General features: G+C 52.8%; 1 protein-coding gene across 3 annotated transcripts in view; it reads left to right on the top strand.

Annotated features, from left to right (window-relative positions):
• Window positions 1-20,476: 20,476 nt before the first annotated feature.
• The window catches only part of SRC (SRC proto-oncogene, non-receptor tyrosine kinase), a 50,293-nt gene continuing 48,003 nt past the window's right edge, over window positions 20,477-22,766 (top strand). For 2 of the 3 annotated variants that reach the window (XM_045980800.1, XM_045980799.1), the window contains exon 1: window positions 20,478-20,640. The gene's annotated coding sequence lies outside the window, so the exon portion shown is untranslated. Of the gene's footprint in view, window positions 20,641-22,766 lie in introns of all 3 variants that reach the window. The other variant, XM_045980801.1, reaches the window with a different exon arrangement.

The following is a 22,766-nucleotide window of genomic DNA, read 5'->3' on the forward strand; positions in this document are numbered from 1 at the left end:
CACCCAGCTCCATCTGGGTGATCAGCACAGCCACCTGGCAGAGGGGAGGTGACTGAAGGGAGTCTTAAAGCCTGGCTGGAGGTGAGACCAGAGGGAAATCATGCTGCGAGAGTGGACCTACTCCAGCCTCCAGCAGGGGAGACAGCTTCCGGCTCACAAGAATATGGCTGCTTCAGTAGGTCCAACTCCCTTAGAGGCTGTTTGCCAGAGAACAGTCCTTGGAAGCAAGAGGGTCATCCTTTGCTCCACCAGCCCCTCATGTCATGCTTACTGTGGACCGAGTTTGAGGCCTTTGGCTCTCCTGACTGCCAGGTCCCCACCTTCATGTCGTTTCCCTGGCTCCTCCTCATCAGCAGGGCACCAGGTCTCCGTCCTTCGTCTTCTCATCTCTGCACACAGCCCTTAGAGATCTCATCCAGGTTCCTGACTTTAAATCCCACCTACATACCTGCTGGTGTCCCCCAAGCAAATCCCTCCAGATCCCAGTCCTGAACTCCAGGCTCCCATATCCGACTTCTCCTCTCTCTCTGGGTTCCCAATACATCTCAAAGCAAATTCCAGATTTCTCAGCAGCAGTCCTAAGTCTGAGGTTTTTGTGGTCATCCCCATCTTAAAGGGTATCTTCATTCTCCCAGTTGCTCAGGCCAAAAACCTTGGACTCATGCCTGACTCCCCTCTTATAGTGCCTCTCCTCTTCTGACTCTTAAGTGGTTCCTTGTGACTTGACCTTCAAAATCCAGAAGGAGACCTGTTTCACCGCTTCCCTCTGTGGCCTCAGCCCAGCCCCCAGCCTCTCACCTGGAGGCTGCAGCAGCCTCCTCTGAGGTAGTCCTTTGTCCACACCGCAGCCCAAGCGATCCTGGTAAAACCTGTAGGACCATGTCCCTTACCTTCTCCCACCTCACTCATGGAAAGGTCAGAGTCCCCAGTGGAACCCACAAGGGCCTGCAAGAGCCACTCCACCTCCTTCACCTTTCTGCTTTTCTGAGAGGTCATGCTGCCCTTGCCCACTCCACTGCATCCTCACTGGGCTCCAGCTTCCTCAGGCATGCCAGAAGAGCCCTGCCTCAGGACCTTTGAACTTGCTCTTCCCACTTCTTCGAGGCACCACGTCTCATATGGTAGACAGAATAATGGGCCTCCCAAAGATGTCCATATCCCAGTCCCCGAACCTGGGACCGTGTTACCTTCCGTGACAAAGGGACTTCGTAGATGTGATTAATTTAAGGATCTTGAGATGGGAAGATTATTCTGAGGTGGGCCCTGTGTCATCACTAACGTCCTTATAAGGACAAGAGGGAGGAGGAAAGTCAAAGAGAAGGATTTATGATGACAGAAGGAGAAGGCAGAATAATGTGGGATCACAATCCAAGGAAGGTGGGGCCTCTAGAAGCCAGAAAAGGCCAGAGGATAGATTCTCCCCTGGAGCCTTCAGAAGGAACACAGCTCTGCTAGCACCTTGATGTCAGCCCCATGAGACCTATTTTGGATTCCTGACCTCAAGAACTATAAAGGATGACATTTGTGTTGTGTAAGTCACGAGGTTTGTTAGAAATGAATATACCTCACTTCTTTCTGGTCATTATGGAGGGAAGCCGCCTGTAGCCAGCCGGTTTCAAATTCTCCCCCAAACTTCCTGTTCCTCATCACTTTTTTCTCTCCTCAGCTTATACCATCAGCTAACATACTGTGTATTTTACTTCCTTTGTCTACTGTCTTATGCTTCAAGAAGGAACTTTATTGTTATTCTTGCTCCTAGTTGAATCCCCAGGGCCTAGAGGAGTGCTGGGTGCATAGTAGGTGCTCAATAAATATTTATGGTATGGCTGATAGTAGGGAAAGGTGGCCTCTGCCTTAGTGAATAAATATGACACCTGTGCAGATACTTTACATGAATGATTTCATTCTGTCCTCAGAGCAACCCCATATAGTTGGTAACATTATCATCCCCATTTTACAGATGGGGGTATGGAGGTGCCTGGAATTGAATTCAGGCAACCTGACTCCAGTGCCTGCCCTCTAAGCCATGTTGCTGATTCCTTCCTTTCTGCCCTGGAATTCTCATGGGGGATTTTCTGGGGGAGAAAAGATTGGGTGCGGGTGCTGGAGGCTTCGCTATCCAAAGAACTAAGTCACTAATGGCAAAATTACGCTCATCAATGAGGGAGAGACTGTAGGGTGGAGTTGTTGCCGTTTTAATCATACTGAGGTAAAATTCACATAACATAAAATTAGCCTTTGTAAAGTGTACAACTCAGTAGCATTGCTTAAATTTACGACGGGGGTGCCTGGGTGGCTCAGTCAGTTAAGCCTCCGACTCTTGGTTTCAGCTCAGGTCATGATCTCAACGTCATGACATCAAGCCCAGTGTCAGGCTCCAGGCTCAGTGTGGAGTCTGCTTGTCCCTCTCCCTCTCCTTCTGCCCCTCCCCTGGCTTGAGCTCATACACACATGCTTTCCAGCTCAAATAAATGAATAAAAATCTTAAAAATTTTTTAAATTAAAAACATAAATTTATGATGTGCAACTACCGCCTCCATCTAGTTCCAAACAATTTTTGTTACCCCCAAAGAATAACTCATACCCATTTAACAGGTTCTCCCCATTCACCTTTCCTTCAGCTCCTGGCAACCACCAGTCTGCTGTCTGTCTATAGGTATAGATTTACCTATTCTGGATATTTCATACAAAGGGAACCAAGAGTGTGTGACCTTTTATGTCTGGCTTCTTTCTCTCAGCATGAGTTTCTGAGATTCATCCACATTGTAGCAAAGTGTAGCATTCATTTCACTTTAGGGCTCAATGCTATCCCAATTGTGTGCGTGCCTGTGCAGGCGTAGCTGTGTGGTGTTATCAAAGGAATTTACATCTCTGATTTTCAGAGTCCACCAAATGGAGATCATATAATAACCTTGCAGGGCAACTGTAAAAATTAGACATGCTGGGCACCTGGGTGGCTCAGTCAGTTAAATGTCTGCCTTCGGCTCAGGTCATGATCCCAGGGTCCTGGCATCCAGCCCCACATTCGGCTCCCTGCTTGGTGGGGAGTCTGTTTCTCCCTCTGCCCCTCCCCCAACTTGTGCTACCTCTCTCTCTCTCTCAAAAAACAAAAACAAAAACAAAAAAACAAACCCAAAAAACTTTAAAAAAATTAGACATGCTGGGGGAAACTGGCAGGCTCAGTCAGTGGAGCATATGACTCGATCTTGGGGTTTTAAGTTCAAGCTCCACACTGGGTGTAGAGATTACTTAAAAATTAAAGTCTTTAAAAAAAATGACAATGCTTTATGTGTATGAGGTGCCTGGAGCATAGTGGGTAGTTTATAATTGGTAGCAGTGAAAATGATTATTTAACCAGATAAATTTTTCATTAAAACATTGTGACCTTGGAGTGCCTCGCTGGCTCAGACTCTTGATCTCAGGGTTGTGAGTTTGAGTCCCACATCAGGCATGGAGCCTACTTTAAACAAACAAACAAACAAACACAAACAAACATCCCCCCTCTCTCCACCTTCTCTGGCAAACATGGATCCCAGGTCAGCCATGATCTTAACTTCTTCGGAAGACAAGTGTGTCCTTAGCCTCTCAGTCCTGGGAAATGAAAATTAAGGAAGGGGTTCTGACACTGAGCGCATGCTTGCCTTTGTACTTGTAGAGCTCTTTATATTTCTAGATTTTGCTATCAGTCTTTCCCTTGCACATTTATTCAACAGTTTTTCAAATATTGGAGGTTGAAAGCCACAGGGCAGTGAAAGGGGGGAGAAGCTACCTTTAAAGATATTCTAAATAAGCACACAGAATGAGTTCATTAGTCATCAGGAGAATGCAAATGAAGACCACAGGGTGATGCCCGAATGACTAAAACGGAAAAGACTGACCACACTGAATGTTGGGGAGACCACGGAGGGACTGGAACTCTCACACTTCACTGATGGACATGTCAAACAGAACAACCACTTTAGAAGATAATCAGAGAGTGAATTTAAGAAGTTCAACATACATCTACTCTAGGACCCAGCACTCCACTCTTCGGTGTTTACCCAAGAGAAAAGAAAATATTTGTCCATGAAAGTCTTGCACTAAATCCTGGCTAAAATATTCATAGCTGCGTTATTCCTAAAAGGCAAACACTGGAAATAGCCCAGATGCTCATCTTCAGTAGAATGCATAAACCGTAGCATATTGTACAGCAAAATACTACACACCATAAATAAATGATCTACTATACAGGCAATAATATGAATGACTCTCAGAATTATTACATTGAATGAAAGAAGCCAAATATACCTAAAACCAAATACAATAAACACTGTCTGACTCTATTCATGTGGAATTCTAAAATAAACCAAATCGTGGTGATAGAAATCAGATCAGTGGTTGTTCCCAGGAGGACTGACTAGGAAGGGGCACAAGAAAAATGTTCTGGGATGATGGAAATGTTCTGTATCTTGATACACAGTTGCCAAAATTGAATGCTTAAGATCAGAGCATTTCATTATGTATCAATTAAACCTTCTTGGGGGCCAGGCACTAAGCTATGTGCTTTGTAAACATTATGTAGTTTAACTTCTCAGCAAATCTCATGAGGTAGATATTATTGTCTCTGCTTTACAAATGAGAAAAGCAAGGCTCAGAAAGGTTAAGCAACTTCCCTCAGGACACAGCTAGAAAAATTAGAACTCAGGCAGTGTGACTCCAAAGCCCATGCCTCAAAGTTCCCTCTTCTCCCTCAACCCATTTTCTTCTCTAAGATTTTACAGATGGGGGAATCGTATCTCAAATAGCACCAGAGACATGACCAATGACACCTATGCTCTTTGGAGTCAGAACTGAACTAGAACACAGATCTCTGGAGCTTTCTTCCTGTATCACACAACTTCACTTGGGCAAAGAGCTCAAGCTCGCTCCTACTTCTACCCAGCTCAGGGTTGGGAGCTGAAAGTACAATTTTTAAAGAGTTGAGTATGACATTCATATTATAGGAGACCCAAACCTAGAGCATAGATAATGAAACTTCAAAAAGAGACTGAATTTTCCATCTGTCTTTGTACTGCTATAGTAGTTCCAGAGGTTTTCTGTGAGTTGTGGAGGTTTGCCATTCACTCTCCTGGCAATTAAGTCATGCTGCCCCCCAAGCATCGTCCTCCCCTACCCGCCCCCCACCAGACTCACCTGTTACTTCCCTCCATGTCTTCCTGTTTGCAAGATGTCCAAAGCCTCCAGCACATTCAGCAAGCTTCCCTCTACTTAAGAGGAACACGCATGAGTTTCTCACCCTCTCCTTGACAAATAGAGGTCTAGAGGAATTAACATCAAGAACAACAAAAACAGCCCATCTAATTTGGTTTTAACTCACATCCAATCAGTTAACGTTAGGAGTGGTTGTTGGGTTGAGCCCATCAAGTTGTTCTTTTCCTTTTTTTTTTTTTTTTTTAAGATTTTACTTATTTGTTTGTCAGAGAGAACAGCTCACGCGCCGAGTGTACACGCAAGGGAAAGTGCAGGCAGGGGGAGAAGCAGACTCCTGCTTAGCAAGGACACAGGGCTCGATCCCAGGGTCCTGGGATCATGACCTGAGCTGAGGGCAGACGTGTAACAACTGAGCCACCCAGGCGTCTGTGGTCAAGTTGTTCTAAAAGCAGTGCAGTCTTTGGTGTTCTTAGAGGCCACTACCTTGTGTTTTGGGGGGAATTTGGCTGAAACCATGACAACTTCTTTCCCCCAGAGCTCGGCTCTCTGACAGGAAAACCATGTAATAGAAATATATAAATATTTATAATATATAAATATGTAAAATATATATGTTCCCCCAGCCTGTGTCCACTAAAGAGAAACGTCGTCTGGAGATTTCTTTGTCTCCTCTTCAAAAGTTGTGGAATGTATTTCTGGTCTGCCTTTTCTCTGGAACTGGCAAAGGGTCCTGTGAATGAATCACCCTCTTTCTTGGGACTGTTTTGCTTCAAGAGCGCAGGGGGGGTACAACACGATGATAAACAGCCTCTTGAATGATGTCTCCTCCCCTCACTGCAGGGCCTGAGGCCTATGAGCTCACAGGACCCAAGGAAGCTGAGCTTTTGGAGGCAAGGATCCCTGGGCTTCCGCGTTGACGGAAGGGGAGAGCAGGGCCCCGGCCGTCTGTGTGATTCATCCCTGCTGATTGCGGGGCCGTGGACTTCATAGCTTTGAGTTTCAACTTCCTCCTCTGGAAAATGAGGCCGGGAAGCTGACAGTCCTTTTAGTTTTCTGTCATCCAGGGGCCCTCCGCGTCTGCACGGCCGCTTGACGGAAGCGCTGAACCTGAAGTATGGCGCCCGTCTCCTAAGCCAGAGAAAGATCAAGGCCTGTGGCCCTTCACAAGGCACAAAGGGGTTCAGTTCAGCGGAGCTTGGTTCAACAAACACACGCCAGCCCCAGGTCTCTCCAGACCCTGAGCTTGGTGCCAGGGACACCAAAGTGGATCAGTCCTGCTCAGTGGCTCCTGCCTTCAGTTTGTGAGGCCAGGTGACACACAGACAAGTACAAGACACTGTCACAAGCCTGCTGATGTTGTTCCTGAGGGGCTCTGGGAATGCAGAAGAAGGCCCTCACTCAGCCTGGAGGAGAGTCCGGGAAAGTTTCCAGGGGGAGGTGACAGTCGGAGGATTAAAGCATCGGGTGACACGGATGAAAGGAGGGGATGGAAGGAGACCTTGGAGAAGCCCCTTCCCCACTCGGGGCCTAAGCCTCCCTAGAATACAGTCGTGGAAGATGGCCCCAGTGGTTGGCTGGGGTCTTCCCACTCTGGATTGCTTGGGTGGGGAAAGTGTCGTTGTTCGCTGTTGAGCTTGGAGGGCTCCTGGTCCAGTAGCCGGGAGACGCTGGCCTTATCCTGGCATTCAAGGCCTGGCCCTCATCGACTCCTAGGCCCACAGTCCTCAGAGAGCACAGGGACGTCTACCACCCTCTCAGCTCTGACCAAGTAAGTCCCAGTTCGCGTGGGAATAGCCCGAGTTGAGAGAGGTGGGAGTGAGTCACCCTTCCCTCCCCTGACCCGGCGCCCTGCCCCTGAGGCCACTGGAGAATTGGCACAGGGCAGGAGGGGGAGAGCTCTCCAGGCTGACGAAGGGCTTAGGTGCACAGAGACCCGGATGATATCAAAAGGGAAATCATTACTCAGAAGTGTCTGTCCCTCTGGCAAACTGTTGGAGTCCCTGGCCCCAAGTGGGCCGGGCAGTGTCCTGCAGTCCACAGTCCCACCAGCGGCTCTGTCTCACCCCTGCCAGGCTGAGCTCCTGGAAAGTGTGAGACCCTCTTGCTCAACACCCCTCCTCCCTTTCCCTCTGGTCTCCCCACTCCCCTGTCCCTGAATGCCTGGGGGCTATAGCTGCCCTGTGGCTCAGTCCCCGGGGCACCCTGTGTTCCTGTCTTCACTCATTTGGTCTCCAGCCAATGTCTGACCCAGGAGAAGCCCCTTCCGGGAAGCCAGAGCCCTTTCGGAGACCCTCTAGACATGAGGGTTCCCTGGGACGCTGCCTGCCTTCTTCTCCTCCTCTACCCAGCAACCTACTCCAAGCCTCAGTTTCCCTGTCCAAGAAATGGGCAGAACAAAAGCACCTTTTCCAAGGGCTTGGTGAAGGGATTCGATGAGTTAACACGAAGAAGGCAGTTAGCGCCCGATGCAGTGTGTTTGGTAAGTGTTGGCTGAAGAATTACTGATTTTTTTACCATCTCCATGGATACCTAGAGAGGGTTTCTCCAACATAATTTGGCCAAAACTGAACTCTTGACATTTTCCCCTCAACAGGCTCCTACCCAGGCTTCCCCATCTCAGTAAAAGGCAACTCCATCCACCCAAACTAGAAGCCTGAGGATCAGTCTCGATTCGGCCTCTCTGTGCGTCCACACTCCCCATCCGAGTGAGGACCCTGGCCGCTTCCCCCATGCCCTCGAGCTAGGCGCTTCTGGCTGCCTCCCCGCCAGGGCTGAGCCACCTCACCCCCTCCCAGAGGGCTGCCTGCCTCTCTCTGCCCTCCTCAACCCCCCTCCATGCAGCTGCCAGCAGGATCTTTCAGAAACATACACTGATGTGTCTCCTCTCCTGGGCCCTTCCGGGGCTCCAGTTTCATCTCCCATTGCCCCCCTCCTGCCCCCCATGGCTCCACACAGACCCATTTGCCTCAATTCTCACCGCAGGGCCTTTGCCTGAACACTCGCCCCTCCCCTACCCCCCACCAAATCTTTATATGGCCATTCTTTTCATCCTTCAAGCTTTAGCTAAAATTCACCTCCTCTGAGAAGCCCTCCATGTCCCCTTGTCCTCCTGCTCCCCGCCTGCTCCCCATCCTGCCCCCCGCCCCCCATCGACTCCCACAGCCTGGATTTCTGTGTCAATATGTTTGTTCTCTGGCTTTTGACCACCTCTCACTTCTCTCGAGATCTCGCCCTGGGATCTTGAAGGATGGGGCTGTATGCGTTTCATCAACCAGGGTGCAAACGTCAGACAGGAAATGTTTCCTCAACTCTTCAGGCCTCCGCCAGATCTCCAGACCTGGCCTCTGTGACCTTGGGCAAGTTACTCACCCCCTCTGGGCCTTGAGTTTCCCATGCCCGGCAGGTAGAGAGGCTTGGCTGGTGATGGCGCAAGGTGCAGCAGGGAGGGGATGCCGCCCAGGTTGGCCCTTACACCCGTTGTATATTTCCCGGGGCACATTTCCTCCTATTGACACAGAAAGCACTCCGTGTTTGCGGAGCTGAATCAGATCAAGTAGCCCCATCCCAAGGTCCTGGAAACACCTATACCAGCATCTCTAGGAATGGGAAGGCTTTAGGGGAGCTAGTTCAAGGCCCAGGAAGCTAATTTAACTATTAGATGATTAAATATATTTAATTATTGGGAGGTAGCTTGGTGGGAAGTTGAGCACAGACCACAAGTGGCAAAAGGCCTGGCTCAAGTTCGTGTTGTGGGGAGAGACCTCCCTGCCAACTCTGGGCCTCCCCCATCCAACCATCTGGATGCGAGAGGTCTCAGCCAGGGACTGTGGCCCCAGGGAGCTGAGACCTGAGCCAAGACGGGGGCTGGGATCCTTCCTGGCTCCTTGTGAGATTCCCGCACCCCCCGCCCCCCCACCCCCGAGCTGGCATGGGCATGGGGAGAAGGTGAGGCCAGACTCAGGGTGTGACTTGGGGCAGGGCTGCTGGCTCGGTTCCTGGTCTAGAAGCCTGAGCTAATGTGCCAGCCTCAGGCACGGGCTGGACTAGGCCTGGCACTGCTCCAGTGGACCTGGGCAACCCAGGCCTGAGGTTCCTGTCCCAACAAGGATGGGGCCTATTCAGGGTCAAGCCCTGGTCTGGGCATGACCCAGGTCCAACCTCTAACCCCTGGAGCTCTTCGGTCTGTGGGTGGGGGTAGAGGGTGGGGAGTGGAAGGGTTCAAATGAGCCTTCCTTGTGGGAAGTACAGATGGGGTCTGTGAAGCTTTGGCCTAGGCTGGAGGGTCAGAAGAGGGATCAAAGAAGGAGCAAGATTAACCAGGGAGGACAGGCAGAGAGAAGGACCTCCCAGTCAGGGAAAACAAGAGCAAAAGCCTGGAGGTGAGACAGTGTCGTGGGAAGGGGGTGGGGGGGTTGACTAAGATGAAGGTGGGACTGGAGAGGCTGGCAGGGCCCCGTGTAACCTCCTAAGTGTGGGCTCTGGCTGGAGACCACAGGGAGTCAGTGAAGGACCAGAGCTCTGGTTTGGGAAGAGGAACTCGAGGGCTGTTACAGAATGAGTCGGGGATGGGCGATCAGACGACAGGATGGTGTCTGGGTGCGCTAGGCCCCACCTAGGTCTTGGGGGTGTGTGGGAGGATGGAATGCCTGGTTTTTGGCTGAAGGGCCTGAGAGGAGGGGGCAACGATCCCTAAGTGGGGGACCCAGGAGGAGGCCAGTTTCAGGGAACGGAGAGGATGTGTTCTGCTTAGGAGAAGAGGAATATCCTGGAGCCGAGAGTGGGCACTGGGGGACTGTCCTGGGGAAGGGTCTTCGAGATGATGGATGGAGGTATGCAGAGCTCTGTGGGGAGGCGGGCAGGTAGAGATGCTAGGGCTGGGGAGGGGGAGGGGGTAAAACTGGCTGTTAGTCCCTTCCTTCTCAGATCTTCTCCCTCCAGCTCCTTGGAGGCAGGGAGCAGGCTTGGTTAGGAAGTGTGGGGGGAAACGTTTCTTGGAGGCATGTGGGGACTGGGACTCCTGTTGCCTATGGCAGTGACCTGGATAACATTTCTTCTGTTGGCTTTCCTCCTTCCTCCTTCCCTGCTTCTGCAGCTTCTCGGATCCCTTCCCAAGTGAGCTCTTATCTCAGGGTCGGCTTTGGAAGGGCCAAAGAGAAAGTCTGGTTGAAGCCATGGGACTATGGGCTCCTCTTAGGGGAGCACGGGCTGCGTCCTTGACCTTAAACCCAGGCCCAGGGCCCAAGAGCGCCCCCCACCCCCATTTCCACCTCTGCAGAGGGTTTGTGGAAGTAAACAGGGTGAGCCAAGGCTGAAGGGAAGGGGAAGCAGGGTCCTGGGACGTCAGGGAGAGAACTGGGCACTTCCCCTGGGAGTTTCTGTCTTCCTCATCAGATGGGGCCAGGAGCAAAATGAGCACCAGGATCCCAGGCAGATGCACCTCCAGGGGCCAGCCCAGATCAGGTGGAGAGAGGTCAAGTGCATGACCAGCTCACCCTTAAGGACTTTGGCTCCCAGGAGCCCTGAGCTGTAGAGCTCTGGGACCAGGCCTTGTATTGGGTGTTCAGATCAGTTGGGGAGCAAAGACTGTGATCAGTCATCAGCAACCTATATTACCTCTGTTGCTCCAGTAATATGAGCTTATGATAGAAAACTAAAAAAGAAAAGACAAGCACAAAGGAAAAAAAAAACAATTCAGCTCATCTCTGCTCCTCCATCCCTGGGACAACTGCTAGAAACATGCTAGTATTTATTTCTTTCTCCCATGCCCATTTTTTTTTTAACAGAGATGAGATTATGTTATTTCTTCTTATTATTTTTAAAAGGTTTTATTTATTTATTTAGAGAGAGAGCGTGACTTGGTGGGGGCAGAGGGAGAGGGAGAGAGAATCCCAAGTAGACTCCCCACAGAGCATGGAGCCTGATCTGGGGTTTGATCTCATGACCCTGAGATCACAACCTGGCTGAGATCAAGAGTTGGACCCTTAACTGACTGAGCCACCCAGGCGCCCCAAGAATTATATTAGTAATACTGTAACATTTTAATTTACTAATTAAGCGTGAACTCTATGGCAAAATATATAGATCTACATTGTTAATTTTTTTAAAAGATTTTATTTATTTATTTGACAGAGAGAGACCACAAGCAGGCCGAGAGGCAGACAGAGAGAGAGGAGGGAGCAGGCTCCCTGCTGAGCAGAGAGCTGGATGCAGGGCTTGATCCCAGGACCCTGAGATCATGACCTGAGCCGAAGGCAGAGGCCCAACCCACTGAGCCACCCAGGTGCCACACTGTGAATTTTTTAAGGCTCCCCTCGTTGTCCGCTCTCTTCATGGAATCTTAGGCCGACTGCACCAGCAATAACAGTAACAACAGCAGCATATCCGCCTGTGTCTTGACAATCACTTAAGAGCCATGTGAAGTATGTACTGTTATCTCCAGTTTCCAGATGAGAGAAGTGAGGGCTAGAGGGGTCAAGTGACTGGTCCAAGGTCACAGGGCTATCAACAGGATTGAAAGGGAGGTCTCTGTAGCTGCTCTTTTTTTTTTTAAAAAAAGATTTATTTTTATTTATTTTAGAGAGAGAGAGAGTGGAGGGGAAGAAGGAGAGACCTTCAAGCAGACTCCCCACTGAGCGAGGAGCCCCATGCGGGACTCGATCCCACAACCCATGAGATCATGACCTGAGCCAAACCCAAGAGTTGGAGGCTCAATGGACTGAGCTACCCAGGCTCCCTTCCATAGCTGCTCTTAGCAAGGATGTCTGTCTGGCTGATGAGTCCCCTTCCTTGGGTCCCCATATTTGTTTCCACCTAGAAATTTGGATGAATTGGAGCCCTGCCATATGCATTTTACCAGTTTCCCTCGGAGGGAATCTCTACATTGGGGTTGGCAAGGGTGGGGGGTCAGGCCGTCCTCACCGTCCTGTTCTTTTAAGGCATGTCCCGTTCTCCCTGGACATGTCATTGAACCTCTTCCCTCAGCAGCTATGGAAACAACGCTGACTGAGAGTGGAAGGGGCTTGCCTAAGACCACACCATGCAGAGACTGCACTGGACTGGGGTGCTGGTTTCCGATTCTCTCCCTGAGAGTAGACAAAGCATGTGGGATGCACAGGGACATAGGAGTCAGAGGCCCAAGCTGCAGAGGACCATCCCTGCGGCATTGGTCCCCAATCCTGGCACAAGACCTCCAATATAGGAGACCTGTGAGTGGTTCACGAGGCCAGGACTGGGAGGGGTGTCTGCAGAAGGCTTCCAGGAGGAGCCTGGGGCCGAGCAGGGTCTGGACAAGCTGAGAGAGGGGAGACGGTAGACCACACTACACGGACAGATGTGTAGAGGCAGGGATGGGACAAGGAGAAGACTGACCAGATGAGGGGTCTGGGAGTCTTTCAGGGGCCAGAGAAGACCCAGAGGCCCCCGGCCCAGCCTTTGGGGCAATCCCCTAACCACCGCAGAGCCTGCCCCGGGTAATTCCTGAACGGGAACAGAAGGAGGAAGTTGTATAAGCGACACTCAGCTGGTGAGTGGGAGGCACGGCTTGGTTTCATTTCCAGACGGAGGCCTGGAGTCGTGTGGCTCTGGTGCCCACCCCCACCCTGGCCCAGCCCCTGCTGCCTCTGCCCTTGACTCAGGCGGTGGTGAACCCATAGTCCAGGGAGACCAGGAAGGAGGCAGCAAGGCCAGGAAACGGGGAAGTCCTGTCACATGGAAGTGCCCCGAGAGAGTAGCCTGATGCCTCTTTCTCTGCCAGACCAGACAGTGAACTCTGGAGCCTTCCACTTCCTCCCTGCCTGGCAAACCCTTTCCTGTCCTTCCAGACCCAACCTAAATGTCTCTCACTGGGGCAGCTCCTGGAGAAATTGAGGCAAACTGAGAAGTGGCTACCTCTTCTGGCTCTTCCAGCCCTCAGACTGCCCTAAGAAGTTGATGGAAAGAATCACTGTTCATGGAGCATGTGCAGTGCCCAGGGCCCCACGCTAGCTCCCTCTTGGCCTTGACACCTGACTGGATCCTCTCTCAGCATCACTGGTACTTTGTACAGTCACCAAGTGCTTGATGTCACTGGCAGAGTGAGGCTCGGTGAGGTCACACGGGCTGCACATGCGGGGCGGGATCTTTTGGACGGAGGAGTTCATGGCTCCTGGCCCTCCAGCTTGGGACGCATCAGCATCTGTTTCCCCTTCTAGCTTGAGAGCCCCCAAAGGTCAGGGTCTGTGTCCTGGGACACCTGGCCCAAAGGAGGTGCTGAGCCATGAACAATCTTTGAACTTCTTAACCTGCCTTCAACATGACGAGGACTTAAGCTGTTGCCTTTTATACGACAGGCATTTAACACATTCTTGTGACATTAAGAAGCTTTGATCCTAGTCTAGGCTGTCCTCAACTGGTGGTATGACCTTGGGTAATCACTTCAATCCCTCTGTCCTCAGTTTCTCCAGGGTTAGAAGGAAATGTTGAGAGACAGCACTCTTGGCTTCCTGCCAGTCCTAAAATCCTTCCCTTTGCTCTAGAACCTAATGTGGCATATACATTTTCTCTGTTAGTAACATCTTGGTTTAGCATGGTACATTCGTGACAACTAATGAGACGATATTGGTATATATTATTAGCTAATGTCCACGCTTTACTCAGAGTTCCTTGGTTTTCCCCTAATGTCCTTTGTTTGGTCCAGGCTGCCATCCAGGATGCCACATTACATTTCATCATCGTGTCTCCTTAGGCTCTTCTTGGCTGTGACAATTTCTCAGACTTTCTTTGGTTTTGATGACCTTGACAGTGTTTTTTTTTTTTTTTTTTTTTTTTGGCAGAGAGAGCAAGCATAAGAGGTGGGGAGGGGCAAAGGGAGAGGGAGAAGCAGACTCCCCACTGAGCAGGGAGACCAACATGGGCCTGGATTCCAGGACCCAGAGATCATGGCCCAAGCCAAAGGCAGACGCTTAACCGACTGAGCCACCCAGCTGCCTTGACCTTGAAAATTTTAAGGAGAACTGGTCAACTAATATTTGTAGCATATCTCTTTACTGGAATTTGTCTGATGTTTTGCTCATGATTATACGGGGATTACAGGCTCTGGAGAGGAAGACCACAGAGATGAAGTGCTGCTCTCATCACATCATATCAAGGGCACGTATCATTACCATGACTTATCCCTGTTGATGTTGACCTTGACTACCTGGCTGAGGCAGAGTTTGTCAGGTTTCTCCATTTCAGCATACCTCCCTGCCCCTGCTTCTGCGCTGTTCTCCTTGGAAGGAAGGAAGTCACTAAGGAATGCAGAGTTATGCTCCCCTCCTCCAAGGCAGAGTAGAGTACTAGCATTTTTTCTTCTTGAGTATCTACTTTTTGAAGCACTCCCACAAAACATTGCTACAGTCCGTCTTTCCAACAAGCCTGGGAACCGGTGGAGATGGTAAAATTCCGTAAGGGGGAAGTGGAGGCTTGGGAAGGGGTTGGGTGGGGTCAGCTGTTGGGTCAGGCGCTGTGGGCCCCACCTCTCCCCCTTGGACGTGAAATAGGTGACGGCCACGAAGGCTCACAGAAGTTCTGGGCTGGATAGAACGACCGGAGTATCATTCTCAGGAGGACTGGAATTCTGCCTGGGTTTGGATTCGAGGTCCTACACTCTGCCGCTGTGGCATGTGGCCTCCCTGAGCCTCAGTCTCCTCCTCTGTCCCATGGGGATAACAGTAGCTCCCACCTCACAGAGCTGGAAGGAACACACTGAGATGCTTTTACACACAGAGCCCCAGGAGGGGAGCACTGGCCAGGAAGCAGTGTGCACAGCGACGGGGAGCTGGTGCTCTGATGATTATTTTTACAAGTATTCTCTGAAGCCCTCCTGTTGCAGGCTGTCTCCTGTCTGCGCAGCAGGTTTCTACCCCTCTGATCTTGGGGGTCACCGCTCTGGCTGCAGATTTCCGCCCTGCCCTCTGCCCTCCCGCCAGGCCAGGCGGATCAAGGGCCCTGGCTCCTTTCATCTTTCCTCACAAACATTCAGAGACATGGTGGAGGGAGGCCTGGGCTGGAGGGGGGCTGGCTCTGCCTGCCAGAGGACTCCCCCCTTCCCCATGACCTTGGGAGAATGTGTGTCCTTCTCTGGGCCTCTACTGTGGCCTGAGGGGAGTGGTGGGATGATGAATGCCTGAGTTTCTTGGCTCCTGCCCTTCACAGGAACCTGGGTGGGGGGCAGGTGTCTCCCTTCTCTTCACACGGGCAGGTCTTTTCTATCTGTGACATCCTGTTTTGTCACCAGACTCTGGGCTGGACAGAGAAGCATTTGAACCTCAGGCTTCCCATCTGCAAATTGGCCATGCAGACTCAGAAGGTGAGGCTGTGAGGATTTTGATGGTTAATGTCATGATTTGCTCAAGGTGCCCGCTGTCTCCCTCCCTTCCCTGGAAGGCGGGTGGATACTTGAGGAACCTGCTGGAGGCTGACTGCCCTGCTGGCGGCTGGCCTCTAAGGGAGAACATGCTCACCTGACCTGAGTGCCTTCTGACTCTCATGGGGCTTGGGATGCATCTCTATTGTCCTCGGGCTGGTGGGCTCACTCCCTGGAACTCCTGTGTTTATACACACTAGGTAGGCCTGGGTCTTGGCTTCAGCTGGTCCTCAGCTGTGGCCACCATCAGAGGCCTCCAGACTGTTCTTCCCTGCCCCACAGCCTGTCTTCCATTCAGTGAAAGCACGTCTCCCCAGGCCCTCCTCTGCTCACAACCCTCCATGGCTCCCCAAGGCTTCTGGGACAGAAGCCAAGTCTGGCACTCAGGGATCCTCAGGGCTCACCCCAGCTGCCCATCTCCCCTCCCCTCCCCCACTCCAGCCTGCCCATCATGCTGTGCTCCATCCGCCCTGCCCTGATCACAGTTCCAAACATAGCAGTGGTTTGGGCCTCTGTGTCTTTGCTCATGCTGTTCCCCTTGCCTGGAACATTATCTCCATCTGATTTTCACCAGCAGTGCTCTCCTTAGGCTTCCACGCTCTCCATAGTGGACCTTCTTTCTTCACCAGCCTCCTACTCCACCACACACTCTGGACGGGTGTTGGGGAGGTTCCTCTGAGCACTGCCACCTGCCCCCCCCCCCGCCCCCAGTGCTTGCCCCATCACCGTGCCTGGTGCACTGGTCGAACTTCCCTCTCTTTGAGGCTATGAGCAACTCTAAGGCAGATCTGACTTTGTTTCTTTTCTTTTCTCTCTCTCTCTCTTTTTAAGATTTTATTTATTTATTTGAGAGAGAGAGAGACAATGAGAAAGAGCATGAGAGAGGAGAAGGTCAGAGGGAGAAGCAGACTCCCAGTGGAAATGGTGCCTGATGTGGAACTCGATCCCGGAACTCCGGGATCATGACCTGAGCTGAAGGCAGTGGCTTAACCAATGGAGCGACCCAGGTGTCCCCGACTTGATTTCTTCACTGCTGCATCCCTAGCCCCTAGCGTGGACCCTAGCACCTAGTAGATGCTCAGTAAATATGGACTGACTAGAGGAGGAAAGAGTAGAGCTTAGCCTTGCTGGCAGAGGGACCAGCAGCTGCAAAGCCTCCAGGTGGAATGATCTGCTGTGATGGGTGACTGCAGGGAGGCTGGCCGGACAAGGAGGGAAAGTGAGCAGGGCTCGTGTGGGAGGCCTAAGCAATTGGAAAGGGACAGATCCAGCTGAGGCGCTGAAGAACTGGGCATCTCTATGTCACCTGTCAAGTGCAGTGCCACGGAAGGGGCCACGCCCCTTCCGCAGCCTCAAGTCAGAGCCTGCCCTCCCTTTTACCCTGTTCTTTCACCCTGAGCCCCATGGCTTTGAATAGACAACTTGCAGTCCACCTTCTGGCGAATGACAGGGCTGGTCTGGAATTTCCCGCTGAGAGTCTGTGATGGGTTGGCTTCCCAGTCGCTGCTTCAAGGGTGAGCTGGGCCGGGGTGGGTGTGGCCACTAGGCCACCATTGAACCATAGCCACCAGTGCCTTGGGTAAAGTACAGATGGGGTCTCATATCTCATGTCACGGGAAAGCTGTCACCCAGGGGACTGCTGCCAGTTGTGTGGGTCCAGGCCTCCCTGACCCCTTCTACTTTGCTCTCCGTGTAGCTTTGACCCAGGCTGGGTGTCAGAGGGAAGAGGAGGTTTCCAGAGATATAACGTGTTGACATCACTAATATCTCTCATTTGCTGGGTGCTTTGGGTTGGGAGATTGTCCTTGTGGCATTCCAGGCGAGACCCAGGGCTTTGTATACCGTTGGTGGTCCATAAATGTTTGCTGTCCATTAATGATGATGAATAACTTGCAGGTATTAAGCAATGAGTCACTGTTTTACTAACAAGGGTTTAAACAGAATAATGCACGAAGAGTTACTTATCCACCAAACCAGGGACTCTTGTATCTGTATAATCACAGAAGCTGGTACAATTGTTGCCCCCACTATACTGGTGAGTAAATTGAGGCTCAAGAGAGGACAGGACCATACCGTCAATGAATAGAAGAGTTGGAATTTGAACTTTTGTATGTGGACGTCCCTAGTCTGATCTCTCCAGACAGCTGGGCAGTATCTGCTCTGTGCTGGGCATGGGTCGGACCATAGTCCCTGCCCTCAGGGTGGGGACAGATCTGCAGTGTTCCTCCATCAGGGCTCTATCAGGAAGCATGTCCTGGAAGAGGTGGCATTTATTCAGGACCTTAATGAGCAGGGGGCGTTGGGAAGCTAGAAATATGGGGTAAGCACTCCTGGTTGGCTTACAGCCTGAGCAAAGGCCCGGGGGTAGGGAGTATGAAAATTACAAACACTTCCACCACTCAATACTGAAACCATCGTATTGGCCATATCCTCCTGAAGGGCCTCCTGAGAACCTCAGCCTCTGAGTCCACCCTCAAAGCCAGTGGTGGCTCCAGGCAGAAGGCTGCCCCTGTGCTTACAGACCCAAAACGTGTCCCAGTAGCCCCTGCCTCCTTCAAGAGAGTGTGTAGGGGTATGAATCCTGAGGGCTCACACATACTAAGTGTAGATCACCTGTTTCATCTTCAGGAGAGCCTTCCGAGAGAAGCACGATCTTTAGCCCTTATTGCAAATTGGCACACTGAGGCTTAGAGAAACAGCACGCTAACCATCCCATATACAAGAAGTGGCAGAGTTGGGACTCAAACCCAAGTCTGTGGATCCAAAGTCTGTGCTTTTAAAGCCCTCTGTCCTCCCAGGTCCAGAAGAAGCCCAGAACTTTCGGTTGAACTCCTCGGGATGAATGTTCTGTGCTTGTAAATATTTAACATTTAGCTCACTGGAAGTAAAAAAAGTCTTCCCCCCCGCCCCTTGTTTCCAAGGCGTAACTATTCCCATCAATGGTGGCTAATCTCGAGCTACCCATGTGACGTCATGGACCTTGGAGTTGGAGAGATGAGCACAATTAGCTGCTGCAAGTGCTAAGAGTCAGTTCCAGCACCCACCTGGTGACTATCCCATTCTGGCCAGTGTGGCTGGTGAAGGCTTTTAGGAGTGAATAAGAGAAACCAAGAAACTGGCTCCTCCAGCCCGGGGCCCGCCCAGAATCCCAGGAAGCTGCGGTTAATCTTTAAGTCAGCCTTGCAAACAGAAACAGCTGTTCTCCCCGCCCAGGCTGGCTTCAGGTGCTGGCTCTGACTGGCTGTGGGACTTCCAGCAGCTGCTTCCCGCTTTGGCCTCAGTTTACCGGCCATAAGAACTATCGCTAGCTGATACCATTGGCTGAGTGTAAGCTTGGCCACCCTCACCCCTGTCCGTTCTGACCTTCACAGGAGTCCTCTGCGGCTATGTTTACTTCTGTTTTGCAGGCAAGGGGATGGGGCTGGGGAAGTCGGTGGGCTTGTACAACATGCCCCAGGTGGGCAACTAGCCTAGATTTGAACCCAGATCGGGCTGGCTCTAGGCCTTGCTCGTTCCTGGTCTCTTGGAGGCTCTATTGTGCTCTGAGGCCTTTGCCTCCTATATTCTAGGGTTCGCCTCCTAGCCCCTCTTAGGAGGAGAAGCCTAGGCCTGGTGCTGTTGGACCTGGCTGGGCCTTAGTTTTGCATCTGTGAAATGGGAGAACTTTCAGAGAAAGAGAGAGGAAGCAGGTGGAGGTGCTTAAAGCTGGATTCAGACCCACCCCTCCCTGTGCCATGATCCCTAGAGGACGAGGGAAGAGCCAAAGGTGGGGTGCCGTTCTGGAGCACAGGCTGGGAGGTGGTGGGGGTAACATTGCTGGCACAGCATTTGGGGGAGTCTTTGTGGCATAAAGCAGCACTTCCTTATGTCCCCTCTCTGCTGTACCCTTGGCCCCCTGCATTCAGATGTAATTTGCCTCCTTATTTCCTTGGAAGTGCGATTGCCGCTAAGTACTGGCTTCAGCCCCCTCATAAGCAGGAATATCTAGAACTCAATGACTTCTGATGAGCTTCCTTAGTTACTGTTTCGTTTTTTTAAATACACATTAAAATGAACACATGTCGGGGCACCTGGGTGGTTCAGCTGGCTAAGCATCTGACTCCAGTCATGATCTCAGGGTCCTGGGATTGAGCCCCGAATCTGGCTTCCCACTCAGTGGTGAGTCTGCTTGTCCCTCTCCCTCTGCTCCTCCCCCTCTCTCTGCTCATGCTCTCTCTCTCTCAAAAAATAAAATCTAAAAAAAAAAAAAAAGAAATAAAATGAACACATATCTGTTAAAATAAATGTTCCTCCTCCCCACTCTGTTCTTCCTTCCCCAATCCTCAATCCTTACTTTGGGAAACAGGTCAAGGCCAGGGTCCAATGCTTGATTCTCAACTTACTTCTCTGTGCCTCAGTTTCTTCATCTGTAAAATGGGGATAACCATCAGTCTGCCCAGCCTTGGTGTTGTTAGGAATAGATCCTAGAGTCAACCTGAGCCATGAGCCATTAGCCTGGTGCCTGGCAAGGAGTGAGGGCTTCATTAGTGCTGACATTATTATTATTATTATCGGTAATTGCGAAAAGTGGATTTGGGGTAAACAGGGTGGGTGGGTTGGGGGCAGTTAGGGAGGGCATTTTGGCTTGAGGGTCTTTTGGGGTCCCACAGGGTGGGGCGCCCTCACGGGACGGGGTGGGGGTAGGGTTTCTGTGCCTCCGCCCCCGGCCCTGCCCCTCCCGGACCCCCGGCTCCATTGGGTGGGGGGTCCCCATGTGGGTCTCTCCTAGGTCACCGGCGGGGAATCCGTCCCCGCAAGCTTCCTCGTTCCTCCTCCTCCCGGCGGCCTGCCGGGCCCCTCCTCCCTGCTCGCGCGCTCCCTCCCTCCTCTTCCCCTCCTCGGGCCGCCTCCTCCTCCTCCTCCTCCTCCCTTTCTCTCTCGATCTGTCTCTCCCGGCCCGGAATCCATTCCGGCCTGGGAGCCGGAGCGGCCAGGCCGCCGTCTGCCCGACCCTTGGTTGTCCGGCGGTCTGCCCCCGCCACCCCGTGCGTCTGTCTGCCGGTGCGCCCGCCTACCGACCGGCCCAGGTGAGCCCCCCCACCCCCCGCCCCTCCGCGGACCCCGGGTCCCGGCTGGCATGGGGGAGCCCCCGCCAGGGACCACCGTGGTGGCGGATCGCCGGGCCGCGGGGGGCTCCTGTCCACCCCTCCAACCTCCACCCCCGGGTCCGAGCCGCGATCCCGGAGCGCTGGGCTGGCGCACAGGGACCTGCCCGGCGCGGCCTTTTGTTGTGATGCCGCGGGGGGAGGGGGCTGGGCGGGGGGCTCGGGGGTCCTGTCCGCGCGGGGACCACCTCCAGCTCACCCTTCCCCTGCGAGCCCCCTGAGAGCAGGAGCCAGGCCGAGCCCCCGGGCAAGGTCTAGGCCAAATCTGAAATCTGAGCCTGTCGGCGCCGCCTCTGGCCGCGGCTGCCGGGCCTGGCGCCCCCGGCCGGGGATGGGAGGTGGAGGGGGGGCGGGTAGGGTGGGCCTGGGGGCGCCGAGCCAGGGGCGCGGGGCCGGGGCACTAGGACCTCCCTATCCTGCTGGGGCTTACGGTAGGGCCTGGTGCCGCCGGTCTGCAAGGGACTGGGCCACACTGTTGGTCCCTGCTGCCCCCAGCCCCCAGCCTTGCCCCTGGCAGGCCCAGCCGCTTGCCTGATCAGAAGTTGGCAAAAGTTTTGGGTTTTCTCCACCAGGCGGGGTCCATCTCTCTGCCTGGGCTTTGGCTGGGGGTGAGTTTGAGTGCCAGCGGGGCCAACCACTTGCCCAGCTCTGTGTGGTCAGAGGACTGCCTACCCTCTCTGATCTGGCGGTCTGGATCAGTGGCAGGTGGGTCTGGCTGCGACTCCTGGGGAAGGATGGGGGTGGACAGAAGAGGCTCACCTGTGGGGTATCGGGTTTGCCTCTGGGGCCTTCAGGCTGAGTGGACAGTGGGCAGAACAAGTGAGGCTTGGCTAGATGGGGTCCCCAAGCTTCAGGACCTTCACAATGGGGGCAGTGGTCCCTGGGTTACCTGAGGGGAGTCCAGGCCCAGCCACAGTGCCGCTGACATCAGACTTGGTTTCAAGAAGAGGCCAGGCTGGTCCTGTTCCTGACCCTCTTCTCAGCCCCCTGGCCAGGCAGACAAGACACCGAGACTTCTTGTCTCACTGGGTGACCTGGGACAAGGGATGACCCCTCTGAGCCTCACATGTGGAATGGGGGAATCTACACGTGGGAACCTGGTATGTAGTAGATGCTCAATAAATGAGCGCTTCACCGGATGGATTGCTTAAAGTGGGTGGGGCCGAGGGCGCAGGTCCTGTGGGACTCGTGTCCAGAAGAGGATGGATTGGTGTCTGGGAAGCCATCTCATCACCCCTTGAGAAGGAGAGAGCTCCAGCACAGTCCTGCCGGCCAGCAGCTGTGTGGCCTCAAGCCGCTCACTGCTTCCTCAGGCCTCAGTCTTGTTAAGTATAAAATAGGCCGAATGGAGAAACTGAGGCTCAGAGAGGGGAGGTGAGTTGACCAAGCTCACGCAGTTTGACCCCAGAGCTTCAGAGACCCCGGTCTGGCTGTCCTTGTACCCCTCTCCAGTGGTGGGGGAGCAGGGCTTTCCCAGTCTGGGGTCGGGCCCACAACAGTGTTGGAAAAGACTGTCCTGATGGATGAGGGATTGCATGGAAGCCGTGAGGCCCTTTTGGTGGAGTGGTGCTGTGGTGTGCCTTGGTGATGTGGTCTTTCCACACAGGGAAGTGATTTACAATGTGTCACCTCTCTCAGCTGACTGCCTGCCTAGGCCCTCCTGGGTGGCCCCTGGGCTTTTATCCTGAAGGTTTCCCTGCCAGCATTGCCCTCTCCTCTCTGAGCTGCTTATCTGTTCTTGCTCTTGAAAGCTTAGTTTCAGGCCCCCCTCTTCCAGGAAGCCTCCCTGGCTCTGCCTCCTCTCCCCAGCCTCTTCCTGGAGCACGAACTCTCTCCAGCTCACAGCACTGTGCCTGCTTTGGCTTCTTCCCTGACTGTGACCTGGTGGGTGGGTGGGGGGATGTCTGGCTCCCCTAAGCCCCAGGAGCCAGGGAGTAGATGGTTCAGTGACGTGCTGACAACTACCCCCCATCCCAAACCCCTGGTCCTTCGTTGACCCCATTTTCCCAAACCTGCTTATATGCAAATATCCATGACCCTGTATGGGC

The sequence above is a fragment of the Meles meles genome, chromosome 16, assembly GCF_922984935.1.
Source record: "Meles meles chromosome 16, mMelMel3.1 paternal haplotype, whole genome shotgun sequence".
In the NCBI taxonomy this organism is placed as follows: domain Eukaryota; kingdom Metazoa; phylum Chordata; class Mammalia; order Carnivora; family Mustelidae; genus Meles; species Meles meles.